This window comes from Phaenicophaeus curvirostris, chromosome 14 (assembly GCF_032191515.1).
Source record: "Phaenicophaeus curvirostris isolate KB17595 chromosome 14, BPBGC_Pcur_1.0, whole genome shotgun sequence".
NCBI classification, from domain to species: domain Eukaryota; kingdom Metazoa; phylum Chordata; class Aves; order Cuculiformes; family Cuculidae; genus Phaenicophaeus; species Phaenicophaeus curvirostris.
Genome location: NC_091405.1, coordinates 13,769,423 through 13,789,435, shown reverse-complemented (window position 1 = coordinate 13,789,435; position 20,013 = coordinate 13,769,423). Strand labels below are relative to the sequence as shown.

General features: G+C 38.3%; 1 protein-coding gene across 2 annotated transcripts in view; it reads right to left on the bottom strand.

Moving 5' to 3' along the window:
* The window catches only part of ADCY7 (adenylate cyclase 7), a 53,269-nt gene extending 34,915 nt beyond the window's left edge, over positions 1 to 18,354 (bottom strand). The window contains exons 1-2 of one of the 2 annotated variants that reach the window (XM_069868733.1): positions 18,334 to 18,354; positions 15,411 to 15,539 (exon numbers count right to left, since the gene is read on the bottom strand). The gene's annotated coding sequence lies outside the window, so the exon portion shown is untranslated. Of the gene's footprint in view, positions 1 to 3,106; positions 3,208 to 15,410; positions 15,540 to 18,333 lie in introns of those variants that run through there. The other variant, XM_069868734.1, reaches the window with a different exon arrangement.
* Positions 18,355 to 20,013: the final 1,659 nt, after the last annotated feature.

Sequence of the window (20,013 nt, the reverse complement as noted above, 5' to 3'; positions counted from 1 at the left end):
TCTGCCTCAGCAGGGGGGAAGTCCTTTTATAATACTGGTTTTCATAAGCAGCAAACTTCAGGGTGTAAAAAGATACATCACACCAGAAGGGAACCGAGCTGTGCTCCACACCATGCAAGGTCCAAGATGCATGATTACTTCTTGATTCCCAGACTCCCTGTCATGTCTTGTAGATAGATTTTCTGACTTTAGCTGGTTTAAAATTGAATTTACCACTACAAAAGTCAATACTCAACTTGCACTAAGTTTTCTGTGACCTATTTAAAATTCACGTCTTAGAACACAGCAGCCTCAGAAGTCAGCATAGCTTTTCATTGTGTAATTTCAGTTTCATTATATCAAAAGCAGAATGCTCGCGCAGTTATTTATAGCAACAAAACCCGCAATATTAAGCTATGTAAACTGCAGGGAAAAAAACTGAATACAGAATATTTAACTTGAGCACCACGGGAAAAACTAGTGTCTTCAACTGAAATAGGAATAGGAATGGAGTGTGTGTGTGTAAGCCTCAATTTCTACTGAAATACCCCTGACTTACAGAAATTAAAATCCATTATATTTTTCAGATTTTTTTTTAATTATTAAAATGTATTACACCAGGTAATACTCAGCCTATATCGAAAGCAGTGATAAGAAAACAATCACTTCAAGAAATCTATGTTTACACTGTCAAGAGGTTTTTTCCAGCTATTATCATTTAGGATACAGAATTATAAGCATACAGCAAACAAGACTCAGACTGACAAACTTCCTAAGCCCAAGATAATTACCTAGTTATTTCTAGAATTAAATGTCTTTCATTGGTGTAGCAGTATGTTAAATATGCCTCAGCTCTTCTAACTCACTAAAGCAATTAAGAAACGCAGATTGCTGATGTGACAGGTCCAGAGTACAAGGGCAAAACCTGACCCTTCTAAACACAGCAGGATGCCAGCTCATGTTAACAAAGAAAAAACAAAATTAAAAAAAAAAAATCACTGAATCACTGTGAAGAGGAGTGCAATGGGCATCACATATTATTCTTATTTTTTCCCTGTCTCAGTTATTCAGGGTTAGTGTTATGGTTTAACATAAAAATGCGCCTTTCCCATCTCTAGGACAAATAGTGTATTCACACAGAACAGGTGAATGAAATAATACAGCAAGGGATAAGGGCCACGCTATAGGCGGGAAGAAGAAAAAATCCATGCTGAGCAAGATAAAAAACATTTGCTGTTTAGGTTCAGTCCAGCTAAAACCAGTAAAACAGAGAGAGGCTCAAAGATAAAAAACTCTCTCCTAGCTACAATAATTCCACGCTACTGAAGTGAGTAGAAGTATATACGGGCAACTAGAATTCATCTAAAACACTGATGCCAACAACTTCATTTTCTTTGGCTTTGTATTTTTTTGGAAGAACTAACATTGACAAGTACACTGAAAATGTGTCACTGAACAGCATGTAACAGACCTCTAAGGCTGCTTAAAGCATACATCGGCACTATTCAGAATCAAGTACTTTTTAAACTGATTTTGCCAAGTGTCATAACCAAAATGCAAAAATAAACCATAAGGTAAGAATAACATCACTTGTGTCTGCTGCCAAAGGCCAAAATGGTTGTTTCTATCTGAATTTCTCCTTACTCAACAGTATCATCTGTAGCACTCTTCAGATTAGTGTTCCTCCTGAAGCAATCAGTCCTGTTGGCAATCCCACTTTGGAAATAAACCTCAGCCCAAGGCCAAGAGATGGACAAAAGAAAGAACACAATTGTGCATTATTATCCAGAGCAGTGTATGCAGGGTGATATCATTGTATAAATATTTTCAAGGCATAAAATGCCCTGTGAATATAAGAAAGCAAAGCCCATTTATGAAATAATAGGGAGAGGAAAGAGATAGATAAAATCTAATCCCCCTTACTCAAGAACAGGCACTTCAAGACTAAGTCCTACCAAGTACAAGTTTTAAAAATCTCATTTCTATATACTGCTTATTACAGTGGAATTTTAATGATCTCCAAATTTCTTCACAACATTTCTTACACCACCACATCCGTACTTCACAGCCAAAAAACCTAACACTTGCAACAAGGAAGTTGCCTCCCTTGGAGGTTAAGTATTAAAAACACTACCAAGCAGACATACTCTCACTTCTAAAAGAAGCATCGTTTCTATAGTCATACTCTCTACCTCAGGACACAAAGCAGTCAAGCACACTTCCAGAACGTAACAATGGGTTTAGGACAGGTCCTTTGCAGACTCATTCTGAAATAAAATAATGATAATGGGATGCAAACCTTGAAAACTTCAAAAATCTTAGGACCTGTATACATTTTTCACTACATTTCACGTGTGCCAGGCATTCATGAGTGCCTGGGTCTCTTGGATCATGGAAAGAGCTGAGTCATATAGAAGCAGCGAGAACTTTCCTCAAACAACCAATATGTCTCTCAGGATTTTTTTTTTTCCACACTAAGTTTTGATTGTCTACTAAGATAATGGAATGTCTGAACACAGACCTAATCGATACCTTTCTTCTTGTTTCATCTTATCTTTCATTTTACCATTTTCAAAGCTTTGCTTGACAGCCAGCCCTACTGTTCCCAACTCCAACAGGCTACTGGAAACCCACGCCACGTAAAGCACTGACTCACCAAGGGAAACACTGGTACCTCACCTGGCAACAGCAAAAATGAAGCAGATACTTTTCAATTAAATTTTCCTCAAGCATCTTTATCCTCTGATTTTGCTGATACTAAGTCCAGTTAACTAGTTTTAAAAGAGAATTAGTTAATACCAAAACCATTAAATAACACAATACTCACCAGAAAACTTCAGGATGTGGTAAAAGTCACTTTTCTATAAAGCTATGCAGTTCCTGCCTTAGAGCCACACGAAGTCCACAGAATAACTTTCCAGAAGAGTGAAGCACACAGCCACTACCCTAGTGAAGGTTATCCCTGATCGGTATCTAACCAATCCCGAGGGCTGCGCGCAGCCACTGAGAAAGTACTTTATACCTGGACTGTAATACTGAGCTTTGCATAACACTACTCTGGGGTTTTATGCTCCTAAATCTGACTGAGACTACCGATAAAAAACACATGTGCTTGTTGTTTGCTTACCATTACAGACCACCGGATCCATCAGCAAAATCAGTATTTCTCCACTCCACTGTGGTCTGTTCAATCATTTTGAAATTCCTGCAGCCCGCTCAGATGTGGATCCTTAACACTGAATCTTTTGATGATTCACATACACCTGCAACAAGAAAGCAAAATTTTACTCCAAGGACAACTATAAGCATTAACAGCGCTTCTATTTCTTCCCCTTGTAGCTCAAGGAAGAAAAAAATCCTCAGTTTCTGTCTCAACATATTATGAACTTTTTACCCAGACAACCAACAAAGGAAAAAGTATTTAACTATAGCATGGCAGGCAGCAGCACGAACATAACTTGATTGAAATCCTTAATGACAGGAGAAACGTCTGAGAAGAAGGCTGAAGACTGGTAAGAGGTATCATCTTTGCACTAACTGGTCTCAGTGTTTTTCAAGAAAAGCCTGTGTGACAGCAAAGGATATTCTGCTCAAAAAGCAAAGAACATTTTACTAACTTTTAGAGCATTCTTGATAACAAAAGCCCTAAGTTTTTCAGTAAGTTTTATTAGATGCAAGATCAAATACCAGCAATTAAAAAAAAAAACACTCCAAGAGGAAAAACTTGGATAAAACAGTGTATATTTCAAAACAGCATAAAATATTAGTTGGGACTTCGGATGACAGATCAGCAAATATGAAAATATGGAAGGAAAACCAGCTAAAAAACACCAAAAAAAAACCCCAAACAAACAAACCAAAAATATTCCTTCCCTGCACTGTGCAGCTCTGGATAAAGACTTATCTACTGCTAGTGCAGAAATGAAGAGATTCTGCTGACTAGATTTTCTTGTTTTGGAGGACAAGAAGGGCAGAAAGGCACATTCCTATGATGTCGTGAGCAGAAAATTTTATCTCCAAGTAGGCAGACAATCAGAAGACATGGCCAGGTTAGCATTATTGAACTTAGCACACCAGCTCTCTAGCTGGGGAATCCATATCATACATAACAGCTCTTTGCTTTGCCTTCTTCCCTTCCTATTTTATCATCCTTACTTGTATTGTGGGAACAACTGTTTAGGTATGACAGGACTCCAAAGTTCAACACCTCAGCAAAGTACCAAGCACCAGTAGGAGGCACGGTTACCCACTATTCACTGTTTGAATCCAGCACACACCACGGACAGAAACCAAGAAGGGGAGTAGATGGTTACACAGCAGGGTTGAAACAACAACCCAGAGAAGAGGCCCAGAGCAGGTAATTGGAATTAAGATGTCAGTGGGAAACCTGATACAAGTTAAATAGCTGTGCTGGGAAGGGAAAATATCAACATTAACTTTGTTGTTTACTAGAAACCCACTTTGGAAACTGAAAAGCTAGAGAAGCTGCCAAATAATCTGGCACATTTGTCAGAGAGGATGCAAAGTATTTTACTACAGAAAGATTTCAAATAAACCTATAGTACTTCCCTGTGAAATTTTTGCTATGATATACAAAACACTTCAGCCACCACTCAAAAAAGGCACTCAATTCTGTTACAGTGGGTTAAATGTCCACTTCATACCTCAGCCTTGGGACAATTGTGACCAAGTCCCATTACCTTTTGGTCAGGAGTTAGTTCCACCTAGCTGAGCCCAACGAGCATCAGTGTTTGTAAAAGTTAGAAAGAAACTGGAGGTGGCTCCTAGAAAAAAGATCAGGATCCTGACCAAGTCTTCTGGCACATTTGGAGACAGATGAGAGGAAAAAACATTAAGACATTTCTGAAAAGGCAGATGCAAATCTGTTGTGTCTGTGCGTCTGCAAAAGCAGATAAAAATAAGACTTTGTTTAACCACTATTACATGTTCAATCTGGAATGCCCAAATAAGCTGCTTCTTTACTTCCACCTTATTATGTACCCTTATCCTTATTAGGGATGAGCCTCTGGTAATCAGCAGAGAGATGCCTCATGTTCCTTTGAGGCAGGTCAATGATGTCTGGAGAGCACTACGGGGTGGCAATTTCCTGGTATTCAGCTGGGAAAATGAAGAGGAAGCCCAAATAGTTAGTCCCAGAAATTTCATAACGCCTTTTAGAAAGATATACTATGACAGTTTTTTAAAATCATCACACTAACAACACTCTTCTGGGGTTTCAGAAGAGAAGCTGAAGGATCTGGAACTGTTGTTCTCATAGTTTACAAAGGTGCTTAACTGTAGCAATTTGTATGTGCAATTTACCTAGTTATCTTTTGGAAAATTAATTCAAGGACTATGCCAAATTCACAAAGTTTCACTGATTTTTATTTTTTTTAATTATGTTATTTTTAAAGATATGCATAAACCCATAACTTTTGCCAGAGCCCCTGATAAACATCTACATGCAAGATTCTCTGCAGTTCCTGAGGACAATATGCTTCCTATCACACACAGATGTTAGAAACAAAGATAACAAGAGACAAAAATGCTTTACATTGGGGAGGGAGGAATAAAAAGAAATAAAGATCTTCTTTGTAACTGAAGCTTCTCAGAGACACAGAGACCAGGCTGCCGATAAGCACCAAGTTTCCGGAAGTAAAGTGATCCTCAGACTATGTACTTTGAGACATTTTTTAATCTAGAAGACAGACAAACCTCTCTGCATTCAACACTAACCACAGGGGCCTATTTCCCTAGCAACAGCTTGCAGGCCATTTTCATTTTGACTGAAGAACATTTAACCAGTTACATTATGAGTACTGAGCCTTGCTGCTGCAACAGCAGGTCCTTTTCACACCTCCTAAATTGTTATTTGCTCAGTATTGAGCTGATGATCAATGCTGCACCTGCAGCACAAATCTGCTTTATTGTGTTTTTTTTTAAAAAAAAAGTATCTTAACAGTATGAACTTGACAAAGTTTAAAGGTGAAAAAAAACTCTACAGTACTAAAAAAAAGGCTTCCTTTTGCTCCTTTGTAACACCTCCACCTGCTAATTTATTTTTTCAAGATTTCTCCTTTGCTTTAGGTTTGGAGTACCAGAGCATGGGCAAGAAAAGGACATGACAGCAGGTTAAATTTTAGGGGAACTTCCTTAGCTCAGTAGTTCACGCTATCCTTACTTAGACTTTCTGACTGGTTCAGTGGACATCTCCACGAACCTCTGCAAAGAAACACTGTGGTGCACCAAGGGTTTCTGGTTATCTACTTAGTTTATTTATTAACTTAAAAGTTGCCTTGTGTCTCCAGAGTTTACCCGGCTAGTAGGCATGGCAACAACACCAATAGTGCTGAAGCCCTAATCTGAATGCTCATCCTGAATATCCACAATTGTAGAAATATTTTTATTTAGCTCAAATTAATCCCACTTACATTGAGAAGTGAAATATACTGCAAGAAATATCTTGTATCTTTTTTAATGATTTCACTAATAAATATTCTGAATTGAAATACTAACATCCATTTGAAGTCTTTTGGGGCAAAATACATTGACATAACATGTAGCTTGTACAGGCCTGAAACTATTTTATATCAAATCTGTAAAAAACACGTTTCATTACAATAATTTTAACTGAACAAAAGTATTGTAAAACAGAAGGGTGATTTGTATTCTTAAAATACCGTGCTATACTTCAACTACATCTTAACAGACAGATCCTTCACACAACATTTTAGAACACTGCCAAAGTTATTTACTCCTCAGCTGCATTTAGACTTTAATTAAGAACCAACATTTCATAATGCCTTTTTTAAAATAAGCAAACATTTATAAATCAAACTAAAACTAATATAATACTAAGAGGCTTCTTTGGACTTTACTGCATTTTATCCTAAATGGTAGTAAGGACATATAAATGGAACTGATACTGTGCTTGAAGTTTACTTTATTCAGAAACGTCCAAGGCAGAAACAATAGAAAAGCTTAGAAACAAAAAAGAAAGTCAGAACAAAGCAAATAACATTAGAGAAAACTGGCACTACTTCCTCTCCCATACCGCCTTCAAAATTACATAGAAAACCACAAGAAGTGTCGAGAGTGTATTGATTTCTCCCATAAAAGGCATTTTAAAATTCCTAAACTACAACATGAAGGAACATGCTGACAGTAAGTGTTACAACTCACTGAATGGCTTTCAGTTCCCTTCTTTTTACCTCTTGCTGCATTTGAACTTGGCTACCACTGTCTTATAAACTCACACAAAATGAAATCGTCCCCTGGATTTCTACACAAGACTGGTTTCTAGACTCTTGGAAATAAGATTTAGTTAATGCAGGAACTATTTCCTGAATGCAGGAAGTTTGCAGTAAGAACACACACAGACAGAACTCATCTTGAAAGTAACAAGGTCTCCAAAAGTTTCTGATACAATCTCTCTTGCTCTGACAGGTCTAAGCATTACTACCACTGCTGGAGTTGCTTTCAGTTTCAGTAATTAGGGCTTTTCTACCTGGTACCAGAGGTTAATTAAGAACTTTGGAAACAGTAGTCCAGATTTAAACTACTTGCAACTTTTTAAACAAGCAAATGCAACAACAGAAACATCCTTACTACAAGGTTGTTTCAAAGAATACGCAGTTCCCACTCTTGCAGCTGCAGCTCTCCAGCTTCTGTGGAAGCTCTCTGGCAAAACTCAGCCTGGTTGTACCTAAAGATCTCTCAGCACCTTCGTACCGTCTGGTTTACTCCTGTGCCTTGGTAGTGACAGGGATTTACACCAAAACTAGCCTGAGTGAAAAGCACTACAGAGTTGAAACCATACAGGATCAACCAAAGGAGACAGAAAATGTGTCAAACTAGTAACACAGCAGTGGACTTCACCAATTCATCTATAAGCAGGTCAAACGGCATCATGAGACAAAAACTTAAAAGTGACAGGCAGTCAGAAAGTCTACGAAGTAACCATTCAAAACTGAGAAAATGCAATATCCTTTAATGACAATGTAATTAAACTGTAAAATCCATGGGTGTATCTTTTGATGTTGAGGGAGCAAATAAGTTTTTATGAATGCTATACCCCAATAAAGCACAAACTAATAATGGACTTGCATAGCTCTAAGATCTGAGCTGCTGGGAGTTTCCGGAAAGATATCCTCTGATTCAAAAGCTTCGCATTCTCCGTAGAAACTCAAGGCAAGAACAAGTAGTTAAACATAGGGAAAAAAATGTGCTATAAAGCATGTTGGAAGAAGACCTAAGAAGAGAACCCAGGTTTGATAGTTCACTGGCCAAATATCACCTGGAAGTTTAGGGAGCTCCTGGAGAAGTACAAATCACCCACTTAGCGTCACAGCCATCTCTCCTCTCTTCAAAACACTGGTTACTTCTAACTTTCACTGAAGTTGTTCAGCACAGTTCAAGAGCAGGCCTGAGATCCAAACATTGCCAAAAACCCAAGAACATTATTTCAAAACCCACATCCTGTGGTTAAAGCATAATAAATTCCAGAGGTATTTTTCTCGCCTGTAATCCCATCTTCTCCATCCTGTGCAGATACAAATTCACAAAACCTTCTGAAGTCCTTAAACCCCGTATGAGAAGGATGACAATTACAGCTAAAGTAAAGAACTCAAAGCCCATTTCCTTGCTTTTGGGTCTCCCACAGACTTTCTGCATGCTGGCTGGCTCTGAGTGAGTGGTATTCTTTCTTCTCTCTCAAGGGAATTGACCTAATAGCATCATCCACCCACAAAAGGTGCCAGCAAAATAAATGAATACTCACAAGACATTTTAGGAATAGAGTAGTCCCAAACTTGTAAGACACATAGAATTTTGAACTATAACAACGTATTACAGCAAATATCTTTATTGGCACTTAAATTTTTTATCAGACTTCTAATCTCATACTTCCAGAAACTGATGTAATACCTGGAGGAGAATGTCTGTTCAGCTGTGGCAGAAATCATAGTGCTGGGCTTTAAATATCACATAAAATAATAATTAAGTTATTGCATGGTATTTTAATATTTAAAAATAAATATATAACTAAATAAGTATGCATGATGTTAAGGATAGCAGAATGCCAATCCTTCGATTCCCACTGACAGATATGAGGGTTACAAAGGCACCACAGTGAAGTTACAGAAGAGGTGGAATCTTTCCTTTAACACAGATTTTTTTCAGTAGCAGCTGAAATTAGTGTCTCTGAGCAATGGCAAGACAGAACAGTGGATGAACTCATGAAGTTCCTTTCATTCCTTTCACACAGTTGTAACACGATCACTATGGTTTCACATAAGGTTCAAGCCGACACAAGTATCATTACCGTCACTTCCTTATTTCTAAAGCACAACTCATTGCTCAAGCAAGCAAATCCTAATATAAGGGGAAGAGGCCCACATGTGAAGTGACAGGCATCACCAAGATGGATGTATTCAAATACAAATACCTACTACAGCAAATGCATGTTTATTCATAAATCACCACCCTCCTCTCCCTGCACATGTAGTTTAAATTAGTTCAACGAATAAAAATCTAGAGAGGAAACTCTTGCTGCTCATTTTAAACAGCTAAACCCACAGGACCTGGCTTATGACTCTGCAACAGAGGCTTCTCCAGTAGTTTTTGCTCAACAAGTTTCTCCTCCTCTGCCCCTTGCCACCACCTGCTATAAACTGCACCACACCATTCTTTCATTATGTGCATGCAGCTGTTTCTAGGCAGTCGTATTTAATATATGCAAGCAAGGAAGACTCACCCCAGTCAGACTGGCTCACCTCATCGCTGAAAACCGGAGCTGTGAATGAGGAGACCCAAGATGCTTCCCAAGACTAGGGAGGAGAGTCATAATTGCATCATTTTTCTAGATTAGCAGTGTCAACAATTTAGGCTCTGAGTCAGTACTAAGCCAGTCAATGCCCTACAGCAGTCCCTGGGGCACTGTGCTATTAGAAGTGATGACTTTCTCAGCAGGCTGCTGAGCAGGATCCAAGCCGACTTCAGCTTATTAAAAAAAAAACCTGCTACTTTATTTTTCAGTAAGAGCAAGAACAGACTGCCAGTATTTTGGGCAACTTCCAGCAGCCAAATTACTGCTAATGTCCAGAACACTTTCCACTTTTGTCTGGGGGCCTCCAAGATGAGTAAATAAAACTTCACATACTCATTTCTATCAAAACTCCACAAAGCAAAAAGCCAGAAAAAAGTCCAACTTGCTAGAATCACCCCAGGAACATTCTTCACATCTTTTGACTGTCAGGTTTATGCTTCTACTACTAAATTACATTTCAAGTTTGCTGCCTGAAAACCCAGTAATTTCATGTTACAAAAAAAAAAAAAAGCATTCTCAAGTGTTCTTTACTTAAAACAGCTGCACAGCAAGATGCACACCAAAAGTTCAAATTTAAATGCAGGAAAAGGAGAAGGATTAATCTAAGGAGTTTTAAGAACAATTTTAAAGCACAATTAACAAAAAAACAATTTTAAAAGCTTAAATGATGCTTTTAGTCAAAAGGGAGCCAAGGATACAAATTAAAAAAAAAAAAGAACAAGCACTTCGTGACTATTTTTTAGCTCATAACGCACATCTTACACACCTACCTTAGGCTAATCTCAACACAAAGTACGTTTGCATTTGACTACTAGAAAGTCAGATGAGTTCCCAATGAGAAAGAAAAGGCCAAACTTTTGTGTGTGTGTGAATGTTTCTGAAGTAACATGCTCCACAAATATTTACAAATCCAGCAAGCACTTTTACACTACACTTTCCTCAGACATTTCTGTTGGTTTTAAGTCAAGTCATTTAACTGATTTTCATGAAGTTTCACTATGAAATACTACGATGCTTGAAAGAGAAAGTAGCTCCAAGGCAAAAATCTAACAAATTAAGCAGAAACCACTGAAATATAATATAATGCACAATATGACAAATCCTGTACTCATATCTGTCACTGAGCCAGCCTGCTTCATCCAGGAGCTAAAAGCATTTCCAGAGTAAGGAAAAACATAAACCATATACAACCCTTCAGTGACCTAAATCATGCATAAAACAGGCACGTCTACATTTTTAGCTACTCTATATAGTACATAAAGACAAAAAAATGCTCTAACATTTATTTAAATCAAAAATAATGGCTTACACCTAGACTGCTACTACTTTATCACCATGTTAAGCCTAAGCTTCCAGACACCATAACAGGTCAGAAATGAGGAAGGGAAAGCACAAAATGTAAGCGAAAATGTCCGGTATGGATTTTTGTTAATAAAAAAAAAATCTAAATGAGTCCTTAAAATGAGTGTAAGTAGTTACCATTTGATGAGATACATATTCAGGTATGTATACGTTGGACTATACCAATAATTTCATCACAGTCTCTTTGTTAAATATACATACAAGTGTATTCAAGCACAGTCGTCCATTTAGTGTGCTTGAAATCTAAAAGGAACGTTTTATTGTAGGGAAGTAAATGTAAAAATGTAAGTTATAGGCCCAAGGAAAGTGCTGAAAAGTTTGCCGACTTCTCCATTAAGACGGGAAGGATGTTATAAGAATGATTCAGCCTGCTGGCTCACAGGGTTAGTACTTTATCAGAATATTAATGATAGCGGGCATTTTTGCAGACACCAAATCACAAAACTCTCTTTTAAACAGAGCTTTTAGCACTTGACTGCAGAGAAAAACTGAACTTAGGCCAAAAATAGATCAAAATTCATAAGGCAAGTGAAAGATGAGCCTTACAGTTTTGAAATGCCTTTTTCTTGTTGTCGTTTTGAACAACTCACAACGAAAAGCTATGTTTAGCAACATGGCGCGGAGGGTGTCCCCATCCAGGTTACTACCTTGTGAAACAAGGCTTGGTTTTTATTTTTTTTAAACAGAGAAAGTGTGGGTGGGTAAAAATCACTGTTGCTTACCTTTCCATCATGCTAGCTATAAAACAACATAGAAAAGAATTAACAATAATTAATAGTTTATGGGAATACAGGGAGATATTCCAAGCAGCTTAGAACTACATAAAACTACATCTTGTGATCATTCTGACACAAGTATTGCTTCCAATGAAAAGGCAAACAAGGTACTTTGTGTTCTACAAACAGTCTATCCAAATTACCCAGATTTGAAAGGTTGGGATTTTTTTTTAAAGGCTACCATGGTAAAGGAAAGCTACTACCTGTTTTCACAAATAAATTAGTAGTAGATTGATTACAACATGAGGATGAATAGCATGTAAATCTCCCATAGTAACCGCCAATGCGCAAACTTATAGCCTCTTGTAAAGGAAAGTAGAATAACCTGTCTCACATTTACCTTACGTAGGATAACATTATACACAGGTAATAACTAAGTCATTTCAGCTTGTTCCCTGGCAACACTTTGTGCAGTCTTCCTCTTAAGTTAGAACACAGATCTGTTCCCTGTCCAATTATTGTCTAAAACCCAGCGTGGCCATAATTACTGAGGTACTCCCCTGATGCAAGTATATACATTTCTGTTAGAAGATATACAGGCAGCCTGACTCTACACGCTCCTGGAGTGGGTGAGGAAAAAAACTCTATCATAAGCAACTCTGCCCTGCAATCACAAATTCCTTAAGACTGCCACAGGAACCTACGCACTTATTCTGAAGTTCCTTAATAACTCTCCTTAAACATAATAATTTTTTGTTCAAGAAGGGGAACACAGTTCGGAAAGGCCGGTTGTATGGCATTGCATGGAGAGAGGAGTCGTGCTGTGCTGCTGAACAAGACATCTTTAAAGACCATCCACAATTACCTGGGCTGTTCCCTAGCAGAACAGGCAGTTAATGCCTGTAAAAACCCGTTTTTCAGGTACGAACTTAAATTGTGTGGTAACCACGCAACAGACCATCCCAGGGTTTGTGACTGACCAGAGGGTCACACAGCAGCAGTGGGAATGGCAAAAGAATCAAAGCCTGCTTAGATCCTTCTCTTGGAGCAAAGAAAAGCCTGGGGGCATCAAGTACAGAAATGAGGACATGGGATCCCTGGAGAGCATCAACCCAACAAACACTCCAAAGGAGAGAGATTCGGGGAACACACACAGTAAAGTTTGTTTTGCACTGACCACTCATCTCCAGCATCACCTGGAAAACTGCTTTAAAAATTGCCCCACAACTCACTGTGCATCTTTGTGACTGTCACCTCATGCCTTAAAGAGTTAAGTGTTTCTAGCAGATGGGACCCCAGAGAAGTTTGCTGCAAATAGATGCAGAGTGTCAGCAGCAATCCAGGGCAGCTGTTCCCAAGATCCAGGCTCAGTGAGTGAGCCCTGAGAGGCAGCACCTAGAACCCCAAAGTGCTTAAAACACTCACACATGGGGTGGACACAAATACATCCAGCTCGTGTTTTGCAGAGAAGGCACAAATCAAGGCAGTAGCACCGCTAACTAGCATACAAGAGTAGAACTTACTCAAATTCAACCATAACAGCGAAAAGAGGGATGCAGTTGTTCCCCACTCAGAATCTGCACGCTTCCCTGCTTTGAGGGCAGGATTCAGCTCACAGCAACTACATAACAGACAATTTGATATCCAGTGTGTTAACACCGCCTTTAACACACACCAAGTTTCTAGAAGATATATACTGCCTTCCCCCTTTATGGTATCTCCACCTCAACACTTGCCCTGATCTGGCCTGTCTCTGGATCAGGGCAAGTTTTTCCCAGGTCCACTGTAGTATCATACAGTAGAATCGTGTCCCCTCTGCCTGCAACCTACCGTTATCTCATTGCTGTGAGGGCAGCACAACAGCTAAAGAAATCCTTCCTCCTCCCCCAGCTTCTCACATTTTTCCCCTCTTGAAAGGCCTATTTCTAGCAAGAATGTTTTTATAGCATGTAAGAACTGCAACACCTCAGTCTCTTTCCAGCTACTTGAACTCAACACTGTTATTTCGACATGCTGAAAGCTATGCTGAACACACAGCGCTAGAGAAGTTCTGCCTCACTCCTTGCCTTGGTTTGAAAAAGAATGCAAATTAACTTACTCCCAGCTTTCCAATTCCCCTATTTCTCATACTTCCTAGAGCCAATGCTCCTTAGGAAGTTTGGTTGGGGTTTTTTGGTTGGTGTTTGTTTTGGCAAATGATTCTTAAAACATTGTTTATCCTCTTGTAAATGCACAAGCCCAAAGAATGGCACCTGGGATAGAGAGAAGCCATCCATAAAGATGAAAGGAAACAAGTGCAGTATCTTTCAGATTCTATAGCCTCCAGAAACGACACTTTAGTTTTCTTTATTCATACATGTGTGTATACATATACACACACACGTATTTTCATTGGCAGCATAAACAACTCCAAGCAAATCTTGGCCATCACTGATTAAGGTTCCATATCTCAACGTAAGTAATAAGTACAGCAGAATGCATTTCTAAATACATCAGCCTACATAAATGTAGGACAAAAAACTAATTCAACATGTAAAGCAAGTGTTTAATGCTGCTCTGGTAAACCAGTTTAGCTACGATGACATCCAGGTTCCCTATGTAAACATGCCTGATAAACAGTTACAGAATATACAGCCAATATAAGAAAAGACCAACTCTTTAATTCTTACCTAGATCCGCCTAGAAACTTGAAAAGCAAAAATTTCCCCTCTATTCTTCCAGTATCATATTCATGAATTGCAATTTAATCTCCTTTATCTAGCAACATCGTTAATTTATTGGTCTGCACCTGACCAGAAGCAATTAACACCCACATGCAGCTCTGCTCACACTGACATCCTGTGTCACTAAATCATGTTCTACAACTCTGCAAGTGAGCTCTGAACATGCAAGTAAACAACACATAAGCTTGCCAGGGAAAATAAAACTACTAGTGTGGATTTTTGCCTATCCTGGCACTGTAAGAACTGCATCATTTTTACAAAGCAACTACAGGTTTGGGGTTTTTTTCTACTTCATGAAAGCTAAACATCATGTCTACATTGTTACCAAATTCTCACTTTCTCAGAACAACTCTGAGCTTTGACTACCTTTCGACAGCTGCAATAATAATAACATATTATTATGTTACATGTAGTAACACTGCACTTTGTTAACTGAATCTCAATATATGTCAACACAACTGTTGCTATAGCACTGTAATGCTTCTTCTGTCTTATAAGTGCAGTATACTGAGGAAAAAGGGACTGGGGAATTTGTAACTCTTACTGTATTGCAATTCATAAACTAAAAATAAAAACTACTAAATCCAAAACAGGATGATAGTCGGGAACTTGCCAAAAATTTGATTTCTAAAAGCACTACAGTGAAATAGTTTCACATTCATTTCCTGCTGTACAAGTAAAGCAGAGGAGCAGAGCTCTTTCTTAAGAGGTACTGAAAGTGAGCTAACAATTCAGTTGGCAACACCTCAAATCAAAACACAGTCCAGGTCACTTTTCCAGCACATCTGTAGAAGCATAACTTACTGCTTGGATAACCAGGAGCACAGTTTTACAGCACAACCACCACTGAAGAGGAGGGAACCGTTGCCATCTGTCTCTCCAGAAGTTCAGCAATACGTTCTTGCCACTTCCTCTAGTCTGGCTGTTCTGTTCCTACAGAGGAAAAAAAAAAGGAAAATCAGACTTAAAAAACTGCTTATCCTATTAAAAAAATAGGGGTTTGCCCAATTAGTTTCAGCAGGTCAGAGAAGCACCAGTGCTGACTTCAGCAAGGGGTGGGAGCACAGGGGCAGGAAGCCAGCAGCGCTGCCCACTTTCAGTGACAGCTGCTTGTTGAGCCAGCTTAGCTACACCATAAAAAAATCACACCCTTCATTGCATTTCCTCTTGCATTTATATTCAAAGCTATAAAAAAATATTTCTGGAAAAAATATTAATTTACACAGCCATAATTACCCATTTCTATGTAACTTGTGAGAAGAAAGGAATTTAAAGTTCCTAGGACATTCCCAAAATGCACCCTCCTGTACATATATGAGCCCGTGTTGAAAAAAAATTATTAAAGTCATGTACTATATAGATACTTCAAAACAGAGCGAAGTCAGGCCCCATAATCCTGAACCTCACATAGAAAAATCAAGACAGTAAGAACTCGCACAATTGAAGTATCAGAATTGATTCACTAGATTTATTCCATGATAAACATTTTTTAAACATTTTCACCTCAAACCCCAGGTCCTGATTAAAATGTACTAGTAATGACTACATACATTTCTATGCCTTCAGGCATTTATTTTTGTTTACTCCAATAAATTTGTATCTCATAAACATATGTTTACTCCCTTGGCATTGAAATGACAGTCATTTTTCATGGCACAAGGCTAAAAATGCTGGCAAAGGAGGAGCAGAAGATCAAGCAGAAAGTGTCAGGAAGTGAGACAGTTTTGATAGTCGTACCCCAGCTTCCTTTCAAATGAGGAAATTGAAACAGAAATTCTGTTCTGCTACCGGAATTTAATTTTTTGATTTAACCCCACATAAGCTCAGTAGCAATAACACCAAAAAAGACATAGACACACAGAAAAGATCCAGTACCAAGTTCATCCTCTTCCAACTTGACCCAATAATTTTATTCCCCTCAGAGCCTGACTAAGTTTGAGCTTGTTTTAGCAAGCAGGTGCTGCCTGAAATACCATAACAGATGGAGTCAGGTTGACATGAGCCAGGTGCTAAGAATACCTGGAATTTAAATGACCAGAGTTTTATTGCCCATTTCCATTAATTTCAGCTGACTTTAAATAAACTTCAATGAGCTCAGCCTACTAGAATCCACCTTTGCCAGCTCCTTCCCAGGTGCACTCATTACCCAGCCCTTCCACATGCTTCGTCATTCTACTGGCACCCTTATTTCCTCAACAATTGGGTTACTCAGGTGAAAAACTGTACCTGAGTAAGAATTAGTCAACTGCTAGGTGGTTTGCTCAACTAATTCTTTAAGAGAACCCCTGTAGTATGAATATACTATATTTTTATATAAATAAATAAAGCAGAAAACCTAAAGTCACAGATTAGGCATTAAGCAAATAACTCAAACCCAGGCTACGATACAAATGAAGAGCATCTTACTGAAATATTTTATTTAACTCATTGAAATGTTATCTAATCATTATTAATTATAAAGAACCATAGAATCACTAGGTTGGAAAAGATCTTTTAGATCATTGAGTCCAACCATACCTATCTTCAGAGTGAAAAGTAACAAATTAAAATCAAAGTTATACAGACACGTAAATTATTTCTAAACTCATTTACTTACGAAACACTAACTATATTGCCTACTTCCTTGAAATAAAACATGCGGTCTTAAGACCTTACAATTAAAGCCCTTATAAACATTTTCATATAGATTATATTATGAGAGCATGCTTGCGGCTTTATAAGGCAGCATCAAAAAAAAAACAAGAGAGACATTTTTGTTGTGAACTGAATGACAACTCACATATCAAACATCACACGAAACAGAAGATGGTACAAAGCCCTATCACTTCTCTTAAGCAAATTGTGATGCAGGACACAGGAGAACAAGTCTGAAAATTATCTCATTCAATTACCTTTACCAGAAGGCCCTGCAAGGTATGTGAGCAGAGCAAACATATCTACACTACGGTGAGCAGACAGATGCGCACAGCACTGGGGCACTTCAGGGAGAAGCTGCCAGAACCAGCCAGCAGTATTCAGAGAAACTTGCTGCCTTTCTCTGACCGCTAGCCACAGCCTTGGTCATCTTTGCTATTCCTGCTTTTAACTACAACATGTTACTTATTCATTTATTTTTATGCCCAGAAACAGAAGTTAAACACACCATTTGTTCCTTCTCGCTAATTGCGGACCAGAAGCTACGTTTAACAGCTGTTCTGTAATCCTCCTTTCAGCGTTAAAGAGAGGAACACTTTGGCCATTAGCTGAGAAGGAAGCTCTTAGGAAAAATGCTGTGTTTGGACCTGCATCACCAGGGGCAGCTGTGACTTCGTTTTGTCTTTAAAGCACCAGCAGACCTGAAGCTTCTGAACTGCAGGGCCTACGCTGTAAATATCAGAACAGCATCTTGGCTGCCACATAAGAGAGGATTTGTATGAATTTCATAAAAATGCTACTGAAACAATGCTAAACAAAATTAATAAGCTTGAAGGATATGTTTTGACACAATCTCCTATCACACCTCCAAGTTGCTGAAATAAAGCTGTGGGTTGATTAGAAAAACAACAGCAGCCCCATTTTCTACCTAAACTTTGCCATTTATCTTTGAGTAACCTAGATGAAATTACTTCACCTCTTAACACCTTAATTTTACAAACTCTGAAGAGATAACACTCAGCAGTAGCAACCTACATATTATGTGCAGGAAATATTATTACAGCAAATTTACCCTATTGTATGTTACACTTACTAAGCAAAGAAAAACTCTTCCAAAGGAAAGATCAAAGGTACCTGCTTGCTCCTCTGCCTGCATACACAGACCACCCTGCTGCTTTGCACTGCAGGACAGAGCTGGATCCTACTCAAGGTGATTCAGGAAGACAGGATGGCAACAGGCATCCCAAATAACAGGATATCATAGGATATAATAGGATACAAGAAGCAAAAACCAAGCAATAGCTATTTGAAGCGATACACAATTCTCTGGAGACAACATTGATCATGATTTTTAGTATGTGATAAAAGTGCTATAAAACTATTTTTTTTAAAGACATTGTTTCTAGGTGAGAATGTTGTAGTTTATTTTATAAGAGTATGAGGAAATCCCAGATCTACGTCCTCACTGTTTTCAAAATGTAAAACATAAAATACATTTTTCAGCGAACAGAAGACATCGAACATTCACGAAGTTTACTGTAATGATCTAAGGAAGAAGTTGCACTTCCTTATTTTAATACAAGATGATCTAACTGCACAGTCGCTACAAACTATTTCACACTGTAACATCCTGTTAGCTTAGCCATTAATCATCTTGAAACTTTGCAGATGCCAGTTTAATAGATTATCTTCCTATCGCTTACAGATCCTCACACATAGCTAAGTCAATGCAGCGCTGAAGCAGACAACCCTCTAACTCAGAGAACATCACCAATTCCTTTGGCTATTCTCTCTTCCACATCTCAGCTCCCAGGTGGATTTCTTACGATCAATAAAACTGTCTTTGATTCATACACACAAAGTTTCCATACAGAAGAAGTCCCAAACGCCACTTTCAATACAGAAGCCCTGCAGATGCTTAGTACAGTTTGACCATTACATTTTATTATCTGAAACACTAAACAAATCCTTTCAAATCATCAGCTAGACTGGAGGTTTTCACAGGAAGATAAAACACAGCTTCAACACAAACCATGAGATTGAGGGAGGAATTGCTGGGTGAAGGATTTCAGCCTATATTTTAAATCGGAATGAGTAATTTTGATAAATTCTGTAATGTTAAATTGAAGTCAAACATGTAACCCAAGAAATAAACCTAAGACTTCAATGTAGAGATTTTCTTAATTCCACAAGGGATAATTTATTTTCTTTTCTTTTTTTATATAATCTAAGAGTGACCAGCAATTACACAAATACCCACATTAACAGAAGACAATGATCATCTGTCTCCAGGCTAACACCTAAACTAATTAGCTCTCAGCCAGCACCTGCTGTTTCACTTAGCACAAAACATGAGACCATAAATATCCACATACATTAGGGAATTAAGTATCTTCCTTTTGTAGTCTTAATGGTGTTGACATTAGCTTCATTAAGAAAAAAATTAAGAAGCTTATTCACTGCTTTACAAGAACCCCCAATGACCCTAACTGCTGTTAGTAATGGCTTCTGGAAGCATAAATAACATGCTACAATGGCCATGAGAAATCAGTATTAGCTTACTGTTTCCAGAGTGGTATTTCACATACTTCTCATTTTCCTTTCTACGTTTTGAGATAGGGGAAACTGTCAGTGTGCCGTGACTCTAGCAAATACTAGTTTTAATGTCACCTACTGCGATGAAGATGTTTTGCAAAAGTACATAGTTCACACTGCATCAGAGGTCTTGGTGCAGACACACAACACATTCACCTTCCATCTACAGGGGATTACA